At 40.2% G+C, this 20270-nt stretch overlaps 1 long non-coding RNA gene and 1 pseudogene across 1 annotated transcript; both read left to right on the forward strand.

Moving 5' to 3' along the window:
* LOC145906433 (uncharacterized) overlaps positions 1-20270 on the forward strand; it is a 266709-nt pseudogene that overhangs the window by 18303 nt on the left and 228136 nt on the right.
* On the forward strand, positions 208-3940 carry LOC145906619 (uncharacterized). The gene is made up of 4 exons (XR_014402831.1): positions 208-333; positions 2727-2830; positions 2891-2999; positions 3253-3940. It is a non-coding gene; the product is annotated as an uncharacterized LOC145906619 (long non-coding RNA).

Below are 20270 nucleotides of genomic sequence, written 5' to 3' on the forward strand. Positions count from 1 at the left end.
TATCCAATGTGCTGACCCCTTCAACATCTCATGAAAAGGCGTAGGAATATTACTCATTGTCAGCACGCGCCGCCTGCCAAACAAAGGAACCCAAACCATTGTACCCAAACCAAGGAAGTTTGATAGTGGGGCGCAAGTAGGGATTAGTCGAAAAGAAAAAATATATGGTCATCGTCGACATCGCGCACCATTGCACTTCATCTATCTTGGAAATATCGCTTCGTTGGATTTTGCGATACAACGCAGCATAAGTCTGCGTGAGAACGCACAAGAACTCACCAGAGTCATCTGCCGACGAAATATTGTTTGTTTGAATCTTCGCCGAATGTAAAGGTATTTGTGAGTTGGATATTTATGCTTTTTGAGAGTTTAACCCAGCAGTGCCTAACCAAACCTCTTTCAAACCTGCTAAGACTTCACGCATACTCGATAAGTTCTACAATGTTTCAATTTTATACAAACTGCATAAAAAATTCCGACGAAATCATGGTGTCGGTCATCAATATTCCCTAAATAACCACTAGTTAGTTACAAACACATTTACATATTTCGTTCACCCTTCACCGATTTAACATAGTTTGTTGTTTTGTTGGCCAACGAATGCTTTTTACCGCTGTTTGCTGGACAGGAAATTATTAATCATTTAGACTTCCTCAACGCAGCATGCTTCTGTCCATTAATATATACGATGTGGGTTACTGTAATGATTTGAATGTATTATGTGGTCCTTTAGTCGGTATCATCAAAAAGTGATAAATTTATCTCACAAAGTTTGTCAGGTCAGATATAAAAAATACTTTGCCCTTTGAACTTGCAATAGCCCGAAATAAAATAATAAGCACAGATTCTAAATTGTGGTAACCCGCAATCACCTCAAGGGAAGTTTGGCCCATCTAATAACGGCGCATTCGTCACGGATTTTCCTTGAGGTGATTGCGGGTTTCTCCAATTTGGAATCTGTGCTTATTATTTTACGGAGTCACAAGGAAAATCGGACACAGCAACGATGCATTCTCTCGCATGACAGCATAACCAGTGCGAACTCTGCTGACCTTATTTGGCATGAAACAAACAAACAAGTTGTAAAACATGAAAAACCCCGGTCTTCTTGAACAAAAAAAGAGTGCAATACCAGGATAATTTATTTCGAAGTTATACAAGTTTACTACACGTTGATGAAACTTTTTTTTAAACTCTTTTCAACACAAACAAAACATTTAATTGTTGACCATTTACGCATGTTGCAGCTGCCAATTCCGAAAAGTGTTCATCATCAACAGTTGGGCAAATGTAAATATGGCTGTTAATGATGCATAGTTACTAGATACTTGGTTTACCTGTATATAAAATACCGTTGTTGAGTTGGTCACACTTCCATTCGATTTTATTTGTAACATTTTCTTACATGTAGTATATGGCTGACCGCCGTAATCCCAGATTCCAGTGGATAGACAAGTGGCAGTAGCGGCTCCTGTCATAGTTAGTATTGGAGGATTGCAAATAAACGTGACCGTAGTTCCTTCCAAATATTCTGTCATCGGCGACATGACTTCGACGTTGGCTAGAGTAACCGGCGCCAAACAAACTGCAAAGACAAACGGAGGGCGAAAGTCAGAAATGTGGACAAAACACGAGCAAAAATAAATCCCTAACATGAGAAACGTTATGTGAAGTCGTGCGAAACGCCTGTAGTTATAACTTACCTGCAGTAAGTTTGTGTTTTGATTAAACCCGAGCAAACAATGACTTTTTTCGCTTAAATCAATATAACAAGCAGGTCAGCACTTTATGTTGCGCGCAAGTCATTAAATAACGAGTACCTCGTAGACATGTAGGTGCTGAAACAGACCAAACAGGTGGATCGATAAATGTTGGCCCCAAATTACAAGTGTTCATTGTTGGTCCTGAAAGTTGGTAGCCTGGAACACACCCGTATGTCACCACTTCTGAGAGCGTATACACCGCTTGTAACGGTATGACGAATTGGTTGGCATCCAAAGGGACGGTGGGACAAGCTGCAAAATAGTTAAAAAACGTAACAACTCTGTTTACATCAGAACAACTCAATATTGGGTCACCTGATTGGCAAGCGGCCAGTTCCGATTCGGTAAACATCCATTCACCGTTAGACAAACACACATTGGTCGTTTCTCCTCCAACAGGGATTTGGTTCGGAACCACACAAACGTAGGTAACTGAAGCACCTTCCAGATAATTTGGCATGGGTGCAACTACGGTGGGAACAAGTCCCAATGTTGACAGAAGTGCATCGCACTCTACAGAGGTCACATTGATTTCGAGTTCTACACATTGCTAGACTTGTGTTAACTTCAATTTACCTTTTAGACATAAATTTGTAACAGCACTCCAAGTAAAGTCAGCTTGGCAGATAGATGTTGGGTTTGTTGGATAAGTACTACTCGAATAGCCACTGTTGCATGTGTACGTAACCACCCCACCGATCGAGTAAGTTGATTGTAAAGGCAGGTATGAGGTATTGGGTACAAATGGTGGAGGAGGAACACACACTGTTTGTATAGACAAGGGTTTGAATTGGGACCGACATCACAATTCTCTCATGTGTATCACATGCTGAGAAGAAGGCACTTTGGTGTTTATGTAACTCCGTTGAAAAAAGGTTGAGCACACGAGGACATTTTATTCAGACAGGGAACATCTTGCTTTCGACCAGACAAGCTTTTAAAGTTTTCAACATTTTTTTCCAGGAGTATCTTCATAGTTTAAACAACTTGAAGGAATATCACAAACATGAAGTTTGTTGTGTTGTCGATTTGTTTCTTGTTCTTGTTAATCGGATGCAACAATGTCGGTATGGAAATATCACTGCGTTGGTTTAAAACAAATAGTTTTCAACAAATGCTTTTTACAGGGGCTGAAAAACTCTCAATGACGTCAAAAGTTGTCGCTTACATTCAAGGTGGATGTGGGGCTGAATGTGCTCTCTGCAGTGCACAGTGTGCTTACCAGCAGTACAGACAGTGAGTTTTCGATGTACATTATGTAGTTATAATATTATAAAAAACATGGACGATTCCGACCATATACACTATTCCGACCCACCATGTTACCGCCATTTGCTGCTGCAAAAAAGTACCTGACCAAAATGTTTTACTTTTTACAACATCGGTGTTTTGACACCCAGGTCACCCTCAAAAACAGCCTTGGTCATGTTTCCAACTTGTTACGTGGGTTGAATGTCTTCATCAATCGTTAACAAACTCCTCATTGCAGATTAAAGTCAACCTCTTGTGGATCGTGTGCTGCAAGCTGTGTATCATGTGGTGTGATGTGGTCAAACCCATACATAGGAGGTGCCATGTGGGTGATAACACAAGCACATCAGTTTCTTTCCGAAGAGTGACAACACACATAAATTTGTAAATAACAACACTTTTGGTGAGGCTATTCACCAATCTCTGAATGTTATTATTATAATAAAAATTAAAAAAGCGAAATTTCGACAACATTAGTATCGTTATATGCTCGCTGTGTTTTGTGCTTTAAACCTTATTATGCAATTTTAAACCAACTCATAATACAAGAGTCTTGTACAAACTTTTTTTTTCCAATATGTTAACCCTCTCGATATCGCGTGCAAATGTGCCAAGAAATGTTACCTCAGGGCGCGCCTCCTTGCCACAGAAATGAAGCCAAACCCTTGTAAAGGAACTTGTTTTGTTTGGAGGGAATCCCGACCCGGTTTAGCATGAATAAGGATTTGTCGGGGAAAATTTTTATTCTCTTATTGTGTCGGATATATTCCTGTCCGATTTTCGCACCAATGCACTAACTGTATTAAATCAGTCAAACAATAAAAAATAATACACCGATGTGGCCCAAATGAAAAACACGGCGGTCATTTTGTGATCGTAATACAATACGCTATATCCTGCGATATTGTGCATATGAGTATCGATACGTGCTCGCTGTGTTATGTGCTTATGCAGCATATGATGTAACTTAAACTAACTCATGATACAACAGTATTGTACTAACAGGTTTTGTGTGCTTTATTCAATATTCTGACCCCCTTTAAGACTGCGTGCAAACGCGTTGGAATGTTGCTTCAGGTCGCGCCAAACACAGGAAACCAGACGCAAGTAGAGAAACCAGTTTTGCTTGGGGGGAATCTCAACCAGCTTACGTTTCCATCCAAAATGTGTTAGCAAATAATGCCGTCCAGGCCACGTCACACATAAACGTGCAACAAATCACCACAATTATTTGCAAAATGTTGTTTGTCTGAATCTTCGCTAAAATTACTTGTGAGTTGGATCATTACGTTTATAGCAGTTTAACCCGGTAGTATCTAAATCGAAACGTCATTGGGGCAATGCTGCTGACAAACGTGCTAAGACTTTTACAGATACTTAATTGCGCGAGAACATGCTTATAAAGTTCTGCAATGTTTCGAATTTAAACAAATGTCAATTCAGCATAAAAATTCCAACGAAATAATGGAGTTATTTTTTTCGCCTGCGGTGATTGTGGTGAAGAAACATGTTTTGCTCGGGGGTAATCCCCTCAGGTCCAGTCCGCATGGGGGTTATTATGGGACAGGATGGGTTGATACCTGACACAACATAACCCGCAACGCATCAATGCGCATTGCCGGTACAATATAAATTACACAAAATTTCACATTTATAGGTGCAACAATCGTGTTTTCAGTTTAGTTTTGAAAACGAATCGTTTTAACCCTTTAATGTCTCTGGAATATAGGCAACATCAGTATCGGTACATGCTTGCTTTGTTATGGGCTTTTTTCTCGTATGATGCAATTTAAACCTACTCATAATACAACAGTCTTGTACAAACCTTTTGTGTGTTTATCCAATGTGCTGACCCCCTCAACATCTCATGAAAAGGCGTAGGAATATTACTCATTGTCAGGACGCGCCGCCTGCCAAACAAAGGAACCCAAACCATTGTACCCAAACCAAACAAAGGAACCCAAACCAAGGAAGTTTGATAGTGGGGCGCAAGTAGGGATTAGTTGAAAAGAAAAAAATATATGGTCATCGTCGACATCGCGCACCATTGCACTTCATCTATATTGGAAATATCGCTTCGGCGGATTTTGCGATACAACGCAGCATAAGTCTGCGTGAGAACGCACAAGAACTCACCAGAGTCATCTGCCGACGAAATATTGTTTGTTTGAATCTTCGCCAAATGTAAAGGTATTTGTGAGTTGGATATTTATGCTCTTTGAGAGTTTAACCCAGCAGTGCCTAACCAAACCTCTTTCAAACCTGCTAAGACTTCACGCATACTCGATAAGTTCTACAATGTTTCAATTTTATACAAACTGCATAAAAAATTCTGACGAAATCATAGTGTCGGTCATCAATATTCCCTAAATAACCACTAGTTAGTTACAAACACATTTACATATTTCGTTCACCCTTCACCGATTTAACATAGTTTGTTGTTTTGTTGGCCAACGAATGCTTTTTACCGCTGTTTGCTGGACAGGAAATTATTAACCATTTAGACTTCCTCAACGCAGCATGTTGCTGTCCATTAATATATACGATGTGGGTTAGTGTAATGATTTGATTTAGTGTGATGATTTGAATGTATTATGTGGTCCTTTAGTCGGTATCATCAAAAAGTGATAAATTTATCTCACAAAGTTTGTCAGGTCAGATATAAAAAATACTTTGCCCTTTGAACTTGCAATAGCCCGAAATAAAATAATAAGCACAGATTCTAAATTGTGGTAACCCGCAATCACCTCAAGGGAAGTTTGGCCCATCTAATAACGGCGCATTCGTCACGGATTTTCCTTGAGGTGATTGCGGGTTTCTCCAATTTGGAATCTGTGCTTATTATTTTACGGAGTCACAAGGAAAATCGGACACAGCAACGATGCATTCTCTCGCATGACAGCATAACCAGTGCGAACTCTGCTGACCTTATTTGGCATGAAACAAACAAACAAGTTGTAAACATGAAATAAAACCCAGTCTTCTTGAACAAAAAAGAGTGCAATACCAGGATAATTTATTTCGAAGTTATACAAGTTTACTACACGTTGATGAAACTTTTTCTTAAAACTCTTTTCAACACAAACAAAACATTTAATTGTTGACCATTTACGCATGTTGCAGCTGCCAATTCCGAAAAGTGTTCATCATCAACAGTTGAGCAAATGTAAATATGGCTGTTAATGATGCATAAGATACTTGGTTTCAAGTACCTGTATATAAAATACCGTTGTTGAGTTGGTCACACTTCCATTGGATTTTATCTGTAACGTTTCCTTACATGTTGTATATGGCTGACCGCCGTAATCCCACAATCCAGTGGATAGACAAGTGGCAGCAGAGGCTCCTGCCAAAGTTAGTGTTGGAGGATTGCAAATAATCGTGACCGCAGTTCCTTCCAAATATTCTGTCATCGGCGACATGACTTCGACGTTGGCTAGAGTAACCGGCGCCAAACAAACTGCAAAGAAAAACGGAGGGCGAAAGTCAGAAATGTGGACAAAACACGAGCAAAAATAAATCCCTAACATGAGAAACGTTATGTGAAGTCGTGCGAAACGCCTGTAGTTATAACTTACCTGCAGTAAGTTTGTGTTTTGATTAAACCCGACCAAACAATGACTTTTTTCGCTTAAATCAATATAACAAGCAGGTCAGCACTTTATGTTCCGCGCAATTCATTAAATAACGATTACCTCGTAGACATGTAGGTGCTGAAACAGACCAAACAGGTGGATCGATAAATGTTGGCCCCGAATTACAAGTGTTCATTGTTGGTCCTGAAAGTTGGTAGCCTGAAACACACCCGTATGTCACCACTTCTGAGAGCGTATACACCGCTTGTAACGGTATGACGAATTGGTTGGCATTCAAAGGGACGGTGGGACAAGCTGCAAAATAGTTAAAAAACGTAACAATATTCCGTTTACATCAGAACAACTCAATATTGGGTCACCTGAATGGCAAGCGGCCAGTTCCGATTCGGTAAACATCCATTCACCGTTCGACAAACACACATTGGTCGTTTCTCCTCCAACAGGGATTTGGTTCGGAACCACACAAACGTAGGTAACTGAAGCACCTTCCAGATAATATGGCATGGGTGCAACTACGGTGGGAACAAGTCCCAATGTTGACGGAAGTGCACTGCAGTCTATAGAGGTCACATTGATTTCGAGTTCTACACATTGCTAGACTTCTGTCATGAAATTTACCTTTCAGACAAGAAGCTGTAACAGCACTCCATGTGAAGTCAGCTTTGCAGATCGATGTTGGGTTCGTGGGATATGTACTACTCGAATACCCACTGTTGCATGTGTACGTAACCACTCCAGTGATCGAGTACGTTGGTTGTAAAGGCAGGTATGAGGTATTGGGTACAAATGGTGGAGGAGGAACACACACTGTTTGTATAAACAAGGGTTTGCTAATGTGAAATGTATTGAAAATTTTTTGACAAACAAACAGACATAACCACAAGTGCAGCTCAACTGCTGTTTTGATGCGGTATGTGTTTAATTCTAAGTTTTGTTTTCCGATTAGTTTTGGCGTACAAATTTTCAAAAAAGTAACTCTAAATTTCGCAGACGAAATGAAATGCACTTAAACCGAATTCTTTTTTTCTTAACTAGTTATTTACCATCCAAACACTCAGGAACTTCGGCCAAGGAGTACATCCAGTTTCCACTGACGCATATGTTCGTGGTCTGTCCAACAATTTGTCCAACCTGCCCAGGAGCGCACTCGTAAGTGACAACGTCGCCCTCTTTATATGGGCCTGTCCCTGGGTTATAAACGGTGCCGAACAGGAAAGGTGGGTTACCCGTGCATTCTGTCACATATATACAACCCACGTAAAACCATTTCATAACAAGGAACTTAACTATGGAGATTAGTCGTATTCGTACCGAGGAGACATTGAGGGCCCGGGGTTGGGGTGAATGAGCTATCAGGAAGAACACATGACTGCACCTCATGTACAGGCACATATCCGGCCAAACACGAATATGTAGCAGATGTGCCGTGAGTGTAAGGCGCAGTAGCACCTGTGGGGTTTAACACAGGCGAGGATGCTGCAGCGTTATCGGGGTTCGCTGGAAGGGCTAGGCAGTCTGAAATTTTGCAAAGACTTGCATGCAGTGTTATAGCAACCACACAAGCATGTTTGTCAATATACTTACAGGCAATGCATGTTGGTGTTGGTCCGGATAGTGTTGGAGGAGTTCCGGAGATGCAAGTAATTGTCGCTGGCCCGTGCAGTGAAAATCCAGCATTGCATGAAAAAGTAGCGGTTTGAGTTGGCGTGAGTGTGGTTGAAGGGGTAACGACACCATTTGGTATTGACGGCGTAGAAGGACATTCTGCGAGAAAGACGTTGGTTGTGTAAGTGTTTTCTTCAGTAGAAATTTATTTTGGATAATTTAATATACCGGTTGCTGAGCAGGTGGGAGAGGCGTCCATCCATGTGAAGTCGTCTATGCATTCATTGCTTGTCGACCCGACAGTGTTTTGGCCAGAAGGACAACTGTAAATAACCATGGCTCCAACTGCGTATGAAGTTAACGTCGGCGTAACAGTGATATTTGCAAAGGCGGGTGGGGCTGTGCAACCTGTCATATATCACTTGTTTAAAACGGTCAATCAAGAAGAAACCTGCTTTGGATTTGTGCCCATCAGAATATCTTGTGTTTAAATTCCGGCGCGGTCAAAAAAATGCTTTCGTTTACCGGTTTGATCAAAATACAATTAAACTACAAAAGCAATTGCTTCTTATCCAAGAGAAAAACATGTGATTAGCATTCACCTCGTGTACATGTTGGCAAGTTACTTTTGTCCCACGTTGGAATCCCTCCTATATCTTGACATGTAGTGGTAAGACTGCCACCCTGATGGACGTACCCTGGGCCGCACGCATATGTGGCGGTTTGACCAACACCAAACACACCGTTTATGGCGGAATTGGCAACAGTCGGTGGGGAACCGCACTCTTTGAAATTTAAAGTCACAAGACATGAGTTTTTGAGTTGTTTAAACATTCGCAAGACAACCGAAGAAAATCTATTTCGTAGATTCTTTTTTGGAGTGTTCGTGCAAAATAATTCTTTCTCGAATTTTATCAATAATTCAGCACACTTTTGCGACTGATTCTCACAAGTGAGCTTTATTAAGCAAAATTTAATAAGTAAAAGGAAATATGCCTTTCATGCAAGTTTATAAAACTATCAAAAGTTTTAATTGAACTTTTTCTGAGCATTTGAGCGAATGTTTTTTTTTCGCAAGCGAACAGCTTGGTTGCATGAAAAATATGTTAACTAATAATTTCAATTCCAAATTAATTTACACAATAGAATTGTTTCACGACTTACCAACCACGCAAGTTGGAGCTGTGCTGCTGGTCCAAGTTAAAGTTCCTGCGGCACAAATGTTGGTGCTAGAACCGACCAGAACAAATCCAATATTGCAAGAGTAGGTAACAGTCACACCACCAAGATGACCAACACCGGGTGGACCGTTGCTTCCATTCTCGGAAATTAACGGCAAGGGCGGACAATCTTGGAAGAAATACTGTTTATACATAGTCGCAAACATTTTTCTATCTTGAAAACAGATTGGGTGATGATTTACTTGTGGTGCCGCAGGTTGGTTCATCAATCGTCCATTCACCGTTGGTACAAGTGTTGACCACAGGCCCTGTTGGGTGTCCAGTTGCGCAGGTGTAAGTGACCATCTCGTCCTCGACGTAATCAGGTTGTATTGGGACGGGTGTTGGGTCAGCGGTCGCTGCGCCAGGCACCTCAGGGCAGACTGTGTTGTATTTAAAGTATTTTATTAGTTTTAATCACCAGTACTGTAAGACCGCTTGGCAAAGCGTTAATAAAACACAAAAAAATAACAGACGGAAAGTTTTTTTTCAATTTTTGCTACCCACGTAGTTTGCACTCGGGGGCTAGTGATCTCCAGATCAAATTTCCTTGGCAAATGTTGTTTGCTGGGCCTCTTAAAGCATAACCGGAATTGCATGTGTATGTGATTAAAGTTCCAGAAACAAACGAGGTTCCAGGTAAACTTGCCGTCCCGTTTATTGGCAAGGGGAGGTCGAAACATTCTGTAACATATAATTGACGTAAAATATGTGTTCTGTGCTCACTGGCTACATATTTTCTACAATTAAGTTTCTCACCGCTTCGGCACGTCGGTGGATTGTCAGAATTCCATTGACCGGTTTGCTGGCATGTAAGCTGTGATGATTCTACTATGATATATCCAGCAGTTTGACAAGTATATTGGGCAACTGTTCCACTTGGATATGGCGGAGAGGCGAGGGAGGTCAATATGATAAAATGACCCCCTCCAACTGCACTAGGAGTCGGTGGGACTCCGCAATCTGCGAACATATACAAAAAAGAGTTCATCACTGGCTGAAAAGTTCAGCGGTGTTCTTTCACCAAAGTAAACTGATAAGTTGAAATGTATTTCGTGGAATAATAAATCCGGAATCAAATACCTTGGTTGCAGACAGGAGCTCCTCTGTTCCATGTTCCACCTGTTTGACATTTTATCGTATCAAATCAGGACACGGTAAAGCCAGATGCACAAGTGTAAGTGATTGTAGCGCCTATCGGGTGGTATGTTGGAGTATCGGGGGAAAATGATCCTTGTCCCATGGTGATAGGTGGAACCCTTGGACAAACTGTGGCAAAAAATGAAAACCATAAATACTTCCATCCAAATATTGTCAAAGCAACTCGTGTAATAAATTGCAAGCCACCAATGAAAAAACTTTCACTGACCACTAGCATTGCACGTGGGCGCATCGGGCGGGTTCCAGTTGCCGTTATACAAGCAGACGAGTACGTCCTCTCCCACCAATGTACCACTCGTGCATGTGTACGTAACGGACGAGTTGGCAGAGTACATAGCTTGCACAGGATTGACCTCTGTCCCGGACGATGTCGGAGGCGACGAGCATCCTACCGAGTTTTAAGTTGTCAACGCAAGAATTTTGCCACCGAAACAAAGCATTAGTAAATTGACGCAATGACATATTTTGATACCATTTTTGACATTAATTTCCAAACATGAGGTACCAATATATGTCAAAAAAATATTTGATAAAGTTTAATCAAAATACAGTATGCGACAGAACAACTTAGTATTGGTTCACCTGATTGGCAAGTTGCCAGTTCCGTTTCGTTAAACGTCCATTCACCGTTAGACAAACACACATTGGTCGTTTCTCCTCCAACAGGGATTTGGTTGGGAAGCAGACAAACGTAGGTAACTGAAGCACCTTCCTGATAATTTGGTATGGGTGCAACTACGGTGGGAACAAGTCCCAATGTTGACGGAAGTGCACTGCAGTCTGTAGAGGTCACATTGGTTTCGAGTTCTACACATTGCAAGACTTCTGTCATGAAATTTACCTTTCAGACAAGAAGCTGTAACAGCACTCCATGTGAAGTCAGCTTGGCAGATCGATGTTGGGTTCGTGGGATATGTACTACTCGAATAGCCACTGTTGCATGTGTACGTAACCACCCCACCGATCGAGTACGTTGGTTGTAAAGGCAGGTATGAGGTATTGGGTACAAAAGGTGGAGGAGGGACACAAACTGTTTAGATAAAAAAGGGTTTGTTCATCAGAAATTTGCTATGGGTGATAGTTTTGTTTATTTTGCATTTATACTTGAGTGGTTTTATTCAGTTCATTTGTAGAAATCGTACGGTAAGTGAATTTTAAATACTATTTTTACACGAAATGTGTAACATTCCGTCGAGGATGATTAAAGTTTATGTATTTCACTGAAGTTTGGCGTGAAGCAAAATCGTTTTGCTGCCGAGATAAAATGCACTTAAACCTGTTTTATTGTTCAACTTTTAATCACTTCTCTTTTCTAATTATATCAGCAGCACAATGCAAGTTACTTTAAGATGTTTACCATTTAAACACTCGGCAACTTCGGCCAAGGAGTACATCCAGTCTCCACTGACGCACATGTTCGTTGTTTGTCCAACAATTTGTCCAACTTGCCCAGGAGCGCACACGTAAGTGACAACGTTGCCCTCCATATATGGGCCTGTCCAAGGGGAAAAGTCGGTCTTGGATTGAAATGGCGGTGGATCCGTGCACCCTGTGACGAACACACCAACACCTTTACGATATTAATCAAACACTGTAATTATTTCGGTGTTTGCAACAAGACCCAAGCAGACATTTCTCTCCTTGCTTTGCAGAAAAAGTAACGCAGTATTTTGAAACTCAAAAGTGTGGAAAGGAATATATACTGCTGGTTCATCTCTTTGCTCGTCATACTGTGATAATGCGTATCTGAGTCGATGTTGTTCTGCATGTCGACTACATATCTGGCCTCGAGGAATGACGTAAACCCGAACACTTTGACTTCCGCAATGAATGAGGTCCAGTGACTGGACTTACAATGGTGATTTTTACAAAGTTGTCCCTTCCTTACAGAGGGCATAACAACGGATATGCGCCAGGAAAAAAAATCTACTGTTTTGTTTTGGCTTTGGTTGTGATAACATTTACCAACCTCATAAAGAAACACAGGTATTATTCACGACAGAACAACTCAATAATGGGTCACCTGGTTGGCAAGTGGCCAGTTCCGTTTCGTTAAACATCCATTCACCGTTCGACAAACACACATTGGTTGTTTCTCCTCCGACAGGGATTTGGTTCGGAACCACACAAACGTAGGTAACTGCATAGCCTTGTTGAAAATTTACTATTGGTGCAGGAAGTATGGTCGGAATAAGTCCCAATTTTAACGGAAGTGCACCGCACTCTAAGAGGGTAAATTGATTTTGAGTTCTACACATTGCTAGGTTTCCGTTAATTTCAATATACCTTTCAGACAAGAAGCTGTAACAGCACTCCACGTGAGGTGGTCCTGACATGTCGATGTTGGGTTCGTGGGATAAGTACTACTCGAATAGCCACTGTTGCATGTGTACGTAACCACCCCACCGATCGAGTACGTTGGTTGTAAAGGCAGGTATGAGGTATTGGGTACAAAAGGTGGAGGAGGGACACACACTGTTTGTATAGACAAGAGTTTGTTAATGTGAAATATACTGTGGACGTGTGTTGAGTAAAAACAATTGAATATATTTTTGTGTTAAAGTGGACTTGACCTTGTATTGGAACACATATGTTATTATCATCCCGACAATATCCTGCTTTACACAGACATCCATTGAGACAAACAGCAGGACAAATTATTGGTGGTGGAGATCGGAGTGAGTCACAACTTACACAACCACTTTCACAACTTGTTGGTGGGAAATATTCTTCGTTTATTCCACATTCTGAATGAGGACAACGTGTATTTATTATGTATGCACACAATTATAGTCACCTCGGCCACGCAGCGGTTATTAAGTTATGCGGCTTTTATCGTAATTGGTTTATATTGAAAACACTCACCCATTGGGCAAGATGGCAAAGAAAGACCAGTTAAAGACCATGTTCCATCATCCTGGCAAGTATTCATGGTTGTGCCAGTTGGTGTTGAACCATCATCACATGAGTAAGTAACTTGTGAATTTCTTGCATAAACACCAGTCACCGGTAAAAATGAACCACCATCAATCGATGGAGGTGGACAACATTCTAAAACGTACGAAGACCAAGTTTAAATATTAGAAACAATTGTTACAGCCAGTACAAAATCAAACGTATATATATATACCATTTTCTTTGCACTGTGGGTTGGCATTCCAATCTCCATTGCTCCCACATATCATGATGTCTGATCCAACTATTGTAAATCCACTGTCACAAGTATATTGGACGGTGGTACCAGGAATATTTACTGTTGCTCCTGCTGGGCGTGTTATTGTAAAAGTAGCATAGGAAATACTGACTGGAACTGGACAAGCTGTATCACATTAAAAGGGCAGTATTAGTTTTGTAATGCAACGGCTGTTTTGATTGAATTTGTTGTAACACTAATAAAGAAAATGTAACAATTAGGTTGATTCTGCATCCTCTATGCAGTTTTCAACATAGATCAACATTCATTGTGTAATTAATACATTCCAAACAATCACAGACTCCAAGATTTTAAAGCGTGACCATTACCGCTTACCATTTGCATTGCACAGGGGTGCACTATTTCGGTCCCAGGTTCCGTCATTAAGGCAAGTTAATACCGAATTTTCAGAAGTCTCACGTGCAAGCTCACAAGTATACGTAACAGTTTCTGACGGTTCATAGGAATCTTTTATTGGTGAAAACGTTCCAAAATCAATTGTTGGTGGAGAAGAACATTCTTAAAAAACAACTTAACTTAAAAAGGTTCACAGGCTTCGCAGCCAAGGCATTGCAGCCAAGCCGGATCAGCCACTTTTCCCGAAAAGTCGGCGATCCTGCCTTGCTATGCGAAAGCATGGCATTACTTCTGCGTTAACTTAAAAAGGTGTATTTATGACATAACAGTGAAAACTTAATAGTTTACAACTTCTCCGGACGCACACTGTTATGTGAGATTTGCCTTTTAAATCTTACCATATTTTGAAGGATAATAACAGGCTTCTCTATCATCATTCCAACAACATCCCCAAAGCTGACATAATCTCCTGCAACAAAGATTTATAGTATCCACGTCAAAACAACAAGTTTTTCACATATTACCTTGATGGACAAAAGAATGAACCGCACAGAATATTTGTTTCCTCACACCGCAAGGAAGCAGAATCTGAACAACAGGAATTTGTTGACTTTTTTGAAGCTCCTCACTATGTTTGCGAAAAACAATTTGCTCAAAAATTGTGCAAAAATTTTCATTCGTATCAAAATTTTCACACAAAGATGTCATTCTTCGTAATTATTTAATGATATTTTCTTTAAATTTCTTGCTCATTGTTGTTTAAATAGGCTAAAAATCAGTATTAAAAATTCAAAGAGCGCAGGTCATATATTGGTACCAAAAATTACATCCTAGGTTGGGTCATGATTATTTGTGTAGAGTAGCAAAATAACGTAAATCTGAATGGGTATTTTGTGCTAAAAGTGTAATAATAATTATTGAGAGCTGCATACAGGACGTACACACTAACCGGATGATAAATGATCTGTAGCGACTAATTATTACAAACTGTTGCTAAGCATATACTGGCTTGGCATAAGTTGACCTATAGTACATGGATTGGCAAAGGCTACAAACAACGTTGTGATAATTGGTGCAAATCGCCGGTTCGAGTTCTTAAACATTTCTGATACCGCACAGCTCTTGTAAGTCGTGACAACATGTTTTACCTGAAGGTTGCTCGAAAAAGATTGTCAAACCAACACAAACAAACAAAAATATTATCTGATGGCAGTGTATATTCATGGCAAAACGGCAAATGTACAAACTAATCGCCAGCATACTTTTACAGACTTATAACAATAAAGACTTCAAATCGCGCATTCATGAGAGAAGCTCACGTAAACTTTCATAACAGTTCCACGTAAATAACTCGCCCGAAGTTTCTCTGCTCATTTAACGAGTTTGGCGATAAAGCCGTGTAGTTGTGAATAATTTGTATCCTAATTAGAATGAAATATGTGGGAAATTTAATGTAGGTTGGCCTGGTAAAATATAAACAACAGACCAAATCCAACAGATCATCCTCAAGCACATTTATATGCTACCCTGTATAGTAGGACTTCCTACCTTTCCTGTAACATTGCATGGAAGGATGGTTTGGTTGTTCGTCAAAGCAGCAATCTCTGTGTGTACAAACATGAAGTTGTGAAACAAGTTATTCAGATTATTAAATATTCCATCAACAAAATAATCACGACAACTCCCACCTTCTTTCACACTGTGCGCGGGTGATAACGCTGCTCCCACAAGCTTGTCTTCTTGCATACGACACAGCACAAGTCCTCACAGATGCTTCCGTCTCAAAGCAGCAAACCAACAACATGCACCAGACAATGGCACAAGTATTGAACAAACACATATTTAAGATAGTGTGAATCTATTTATTTGACCCCAACGCAAATCTAAACGCGTATGATACGTGATACTGAACGTTTTGTTTTAATTGTTGCCGCCAATAGTTTCTTTCATTCAATGTTAAAGCTATTTGTATCACAAGTTCTCAAAACTTGTCGAGGTGTCTGTAATACCAGTCTCTTTCCACCACAGCTATGTCAGACCGAAGCAACATATTACTATTGTATATATCGCAACCCGTATCACAAACCGGTAAACAACAAGTACTGCAGGATATTGGAACAATGGCCACAGCGCAAGCATCCGTTCCTATTGTAATTATGCCTATTGTTAGAACGTTGGTTAAATATGTAAACACCATTGCGCGACCAAACAACAGGTAGGATTTATTATATAGTAAGCAAATCCTATTTCAAAGACTCTTCAATAAAAAGTCTTACGTATAAAAGTTGGGATTATAAATGTGTTTTTATTTATACCAGCTCCTGTGGTACCGATAGATTACGTCACAATATAAAAATATGACTGTTCGTATCTGATAGCTAGGCGGTGTATTTATGTTTGAGTGGAATGGCTTGTATCAATGCCTTTAAAACCTCTTTATTTTCCACAAGATCTTCATCCATGGGACTTATGTTCCAATGTGATTTAAGTAGCATTTACCGACATTTATGACTAGAGATAACTTTTCTTACGACATAATTATTATTCTTGTAATGTTTATGTGTGTTGCTGATATTTTTGGTCACAGGTTTTCGTGTGCTTGACGTTGTATTGGCGTCTGTAGGAAGATTCACTGATCATTAAACGTAAAAACAACTCTTCCATGGACCGAATTACGCGGTTTCATCATATAGCTGAAAAGTTAAGAGCAGACATCTGATTTGGACAAACTGACTCTATACAAATTTTACTCTCACAAGATTTCGCGAGCTTAGTCAGGTGCTGCAAAAATCACGAAGATTCAAAAATCAAGAAGTTTGCTGAATAATGATTAAAACGTTGGATTGTAGATGTTTTGGTCAGAGAAGCCTTGTTACCATAGTCATTTTGTCAAGCAACTAAATACCATATGTTTTATGACCAACTTTACGTGAGTTCCTATTTTCACTACAAACTAAATTTCTAAATAAACTTTGTTGTAAGCACATTTACAATATTCTCCCCATCGTTCACCCAACACCCTTCACCGATTTAAACATAGTTTGGTGTTTCGTTGGGAAGCAAACGTTGCAGTATGCTAGACAGGAAATAGTTAAACTTGAAGACTACCTAGTGTTCTTACCGTTGGTCTGTTGTCCACCTTTGTTTCCTGATCGCCGATGTATTGATAAGCGTTGTCTTCTTTCCTGATTTTGTAACCTATAAAGTGTCCGCCTTTTCTTATGTGGCCCAGTCAATTCACTTGCGTTTCAAAATCTCTGAGCATTTATAACGAATGGGCAACAATTAGCACGTATTTGTAATTCGCTAACTGATCTCATGTAACAAATATTGTTGTAGATTTACATCAGATCTTTCCATTAAAGTCAGATAAGGAGACACAACATTAGAACTCACGTGCGACCTTATGTCAAAAATACCAATCAATAGGATTTCCATATAAAGTTAATTACTATTGATAAGACCCAACTTTCAAATTGTGGTAAACCGCAAGCATCCCAAGTACAATCAATGACGAATGTGCTTTTATAAGATCATCTTAAGGTGACGAAGTGACGCAAAAATTTTCTCCCATGACAGCGCGATCGATTAGTGCGACCAGCTGGCTAGCCATTTGACCGGACATAAACAAACAAGTAGAAAAAAACATATTTCATATTAGTGGGGTTTATTTCGCTCCATTTAAATTATTTTAACACAAAAATCACTTTTAGGTGAAAACCAATACATGTATTGCAGCTGCCAGATCCGAAAAAATACCATCAAGACTGTTCCTTACATGTAGTATATGGCTGGCCGCCGTAATCCCAGGTTCCAGATGGTAGGCAAACGGCAGTAATGGCTCCTTCCCTAACTAGTGTAAAAGGATTACAAATAAACGTGACCGTATTAAGCACTCCTTCCAAATATTGTGCCACCGGAAACATGACTTCAACGTTAGCCAGAGTCACTGGCGCCGGACAAACTGCAAAGAAAAACCGAGGGCGAGAGTCAGCAATGTGGACAAATAAATGAGAAGAAATGAATTGCCAGGTTGAATAAAGTTTGCGTTGGTTAAACCCGAGCAAACAATGACTTTTTTCGCTTAAATCAATACAACAAGCAGGGAAGCAATTTAGAGTCAGTGCAAGTAATTACATAACTATTACCTCGTAGACATGTAGGTGCTGAACCAGACCAAACAGGTGGATCGATAAATGTTGCCCCCGGATGACAAGTGTTCATTGTTGGTCCAGAAAGTTGGTAGCCTGAAACACAGTCGTATGTAACCACCTCTGAGAGCGTATACACAGCTTGTGACGGGATGACAATTTAGTTGGCATTCAAAGGGACGGTTGGACAAGCTGCAAAATAGTTGGTAAAGAGTAACAATACACCGTTTACGCCAGAACAATTTAATATTGGGTCACCTGATTGGCAGGTGGCCAGTTCCGTTTCGTTGAACATCCATTCACCGTTTGGCAAACATTCGTTGGTCGTTTCTCCTCCAACAGGGATTTGGTTGGGAAGCAGACAAACGTAGGCAACTGAAGCACCTTCCTGATAATTTGGCATGGGTGCAACTACGGTGGGAACAAGTCCCAATGTTGACGGAAGTGCACTGCAGTCTATAGAGGTCACATTGGTTTCGAGTTCTACACATTGCTAGACTTCTGCCATGAAATTTACCTTTCAGACAAGAAGCTGTAACAGCACTCCATGTGAAGTCAGCTTTGCAGATCGATGTTGGGTTCGTGGGATATGTACTACTCGAATACCCACTGTTGCATGTGTACGTAACCACCCCACCGATCGAGTACGTTGGTTGTAAAGGCAGGTATGAGGTATTGGGTACAAAAGGTGGAGGAGGGACACAAACTGTTTGGATAAAAAAGGGTTTGCTAATGTGAAATATACTTTGTACGTGTGTCTTTTTGTGGACTTGACCTTGTATAGGAACACACGTGTTGTTCTCATCCCGACAATATCCTGCTTTACACAGACATCCATTGAGACAAACAGCAGGACAAATTATTGGTGGTGGAGATCGGAGTGAGTCACAACTTACACAACCACTTTCACAACTTGTTGGTGGGAAATATTCTTCGTTTATTCCACATTCTGAATGAGGACAACGTGTATTTATGATGTACTTGCACCATTATATTCACCTCGCGCACGCAGCGGTTATTAAGTTGTGAGGCTTTTTTCGTATATAATTGGTTTATACTGAAAACACTCACCCATTGGACAAGATGGCAAAGAAAGACCAGTTAAAGACCATGTACCATCATCCTGGCAAGTATTCATGGTTGTACCAATTGCTGTTGAACCATCATCACATGAGTAAGTAACTTGTGAATTTCTTACATAAACACCAGTCACCGGTAATAATGAACCGCCATCAATCGATGGAGGTGGACAACATTCTAAAACGTACGAACATCAAGTTTAAATATTAGAAAAACTTGTAACAGCAAGTACAAAATAACCTAGTGGCTAACCAACACCAAATATATATATATACATATATATATGAAATATACCATTTTCTTTGCACTGTGGGTTGGCATTCCAATCTCCATTACTCCCACATATCATGGTGTCTGATCCGACTATTGTAAATCCACTGTCACAAGTATATTGGACGGTGGTACCAGGAATATTTACAGTTGCTCCTGCTGGGCGTGCGATTGTAAAAGTTGCATCGGAAATACTGACTGGAACTGGACAAGCTAGGTCACATCAAAAGGGCTGTATTAGTTTTGTAATGAAGAAGGCTATTTGGATTGAAATTGTTACAACACTGATGAAGGAAAGAAAACGATTAGGATGTTTCTGCATCCTCTATACAGTTTCCAACATAGATCAACATTCTTTGTGTATTTAAAGCATTCGAAACCATCACAGACTCCAAGATATAAAAGTGTGATTATTACCGCTTACCATTTGCATTGCACACGGGTGCACTATTTCGGTCCCAGGTTCCATCATTAAGACAAGTTAATGCCGAATTTTCTGGAGTTTCATGGAGAGACTCACAGGTATACGTAACAGTTTCTGACGGTTCATAGGATTCTTTTATTGGTGAAAATGTTCCCAAATCAGTTGTTGGTGGAAAAACACATGCAAAGAAATATCTTAT

This window comes from Ascidia mentula, chromosome 6 (genome assembly GCF_947561715.1).
Source record: "Ascidia mentula chromosome 6, kaAscMent1.1, whole genome shotgun sequence".
Classification (NCBI taxonomy): domain Eukaryota; kingdom Metazoa; phylum Chordata; class Ascidiacea; order Phlebobranchia; family Ascidiidae; genus Ascidia; species Ascidia mentula.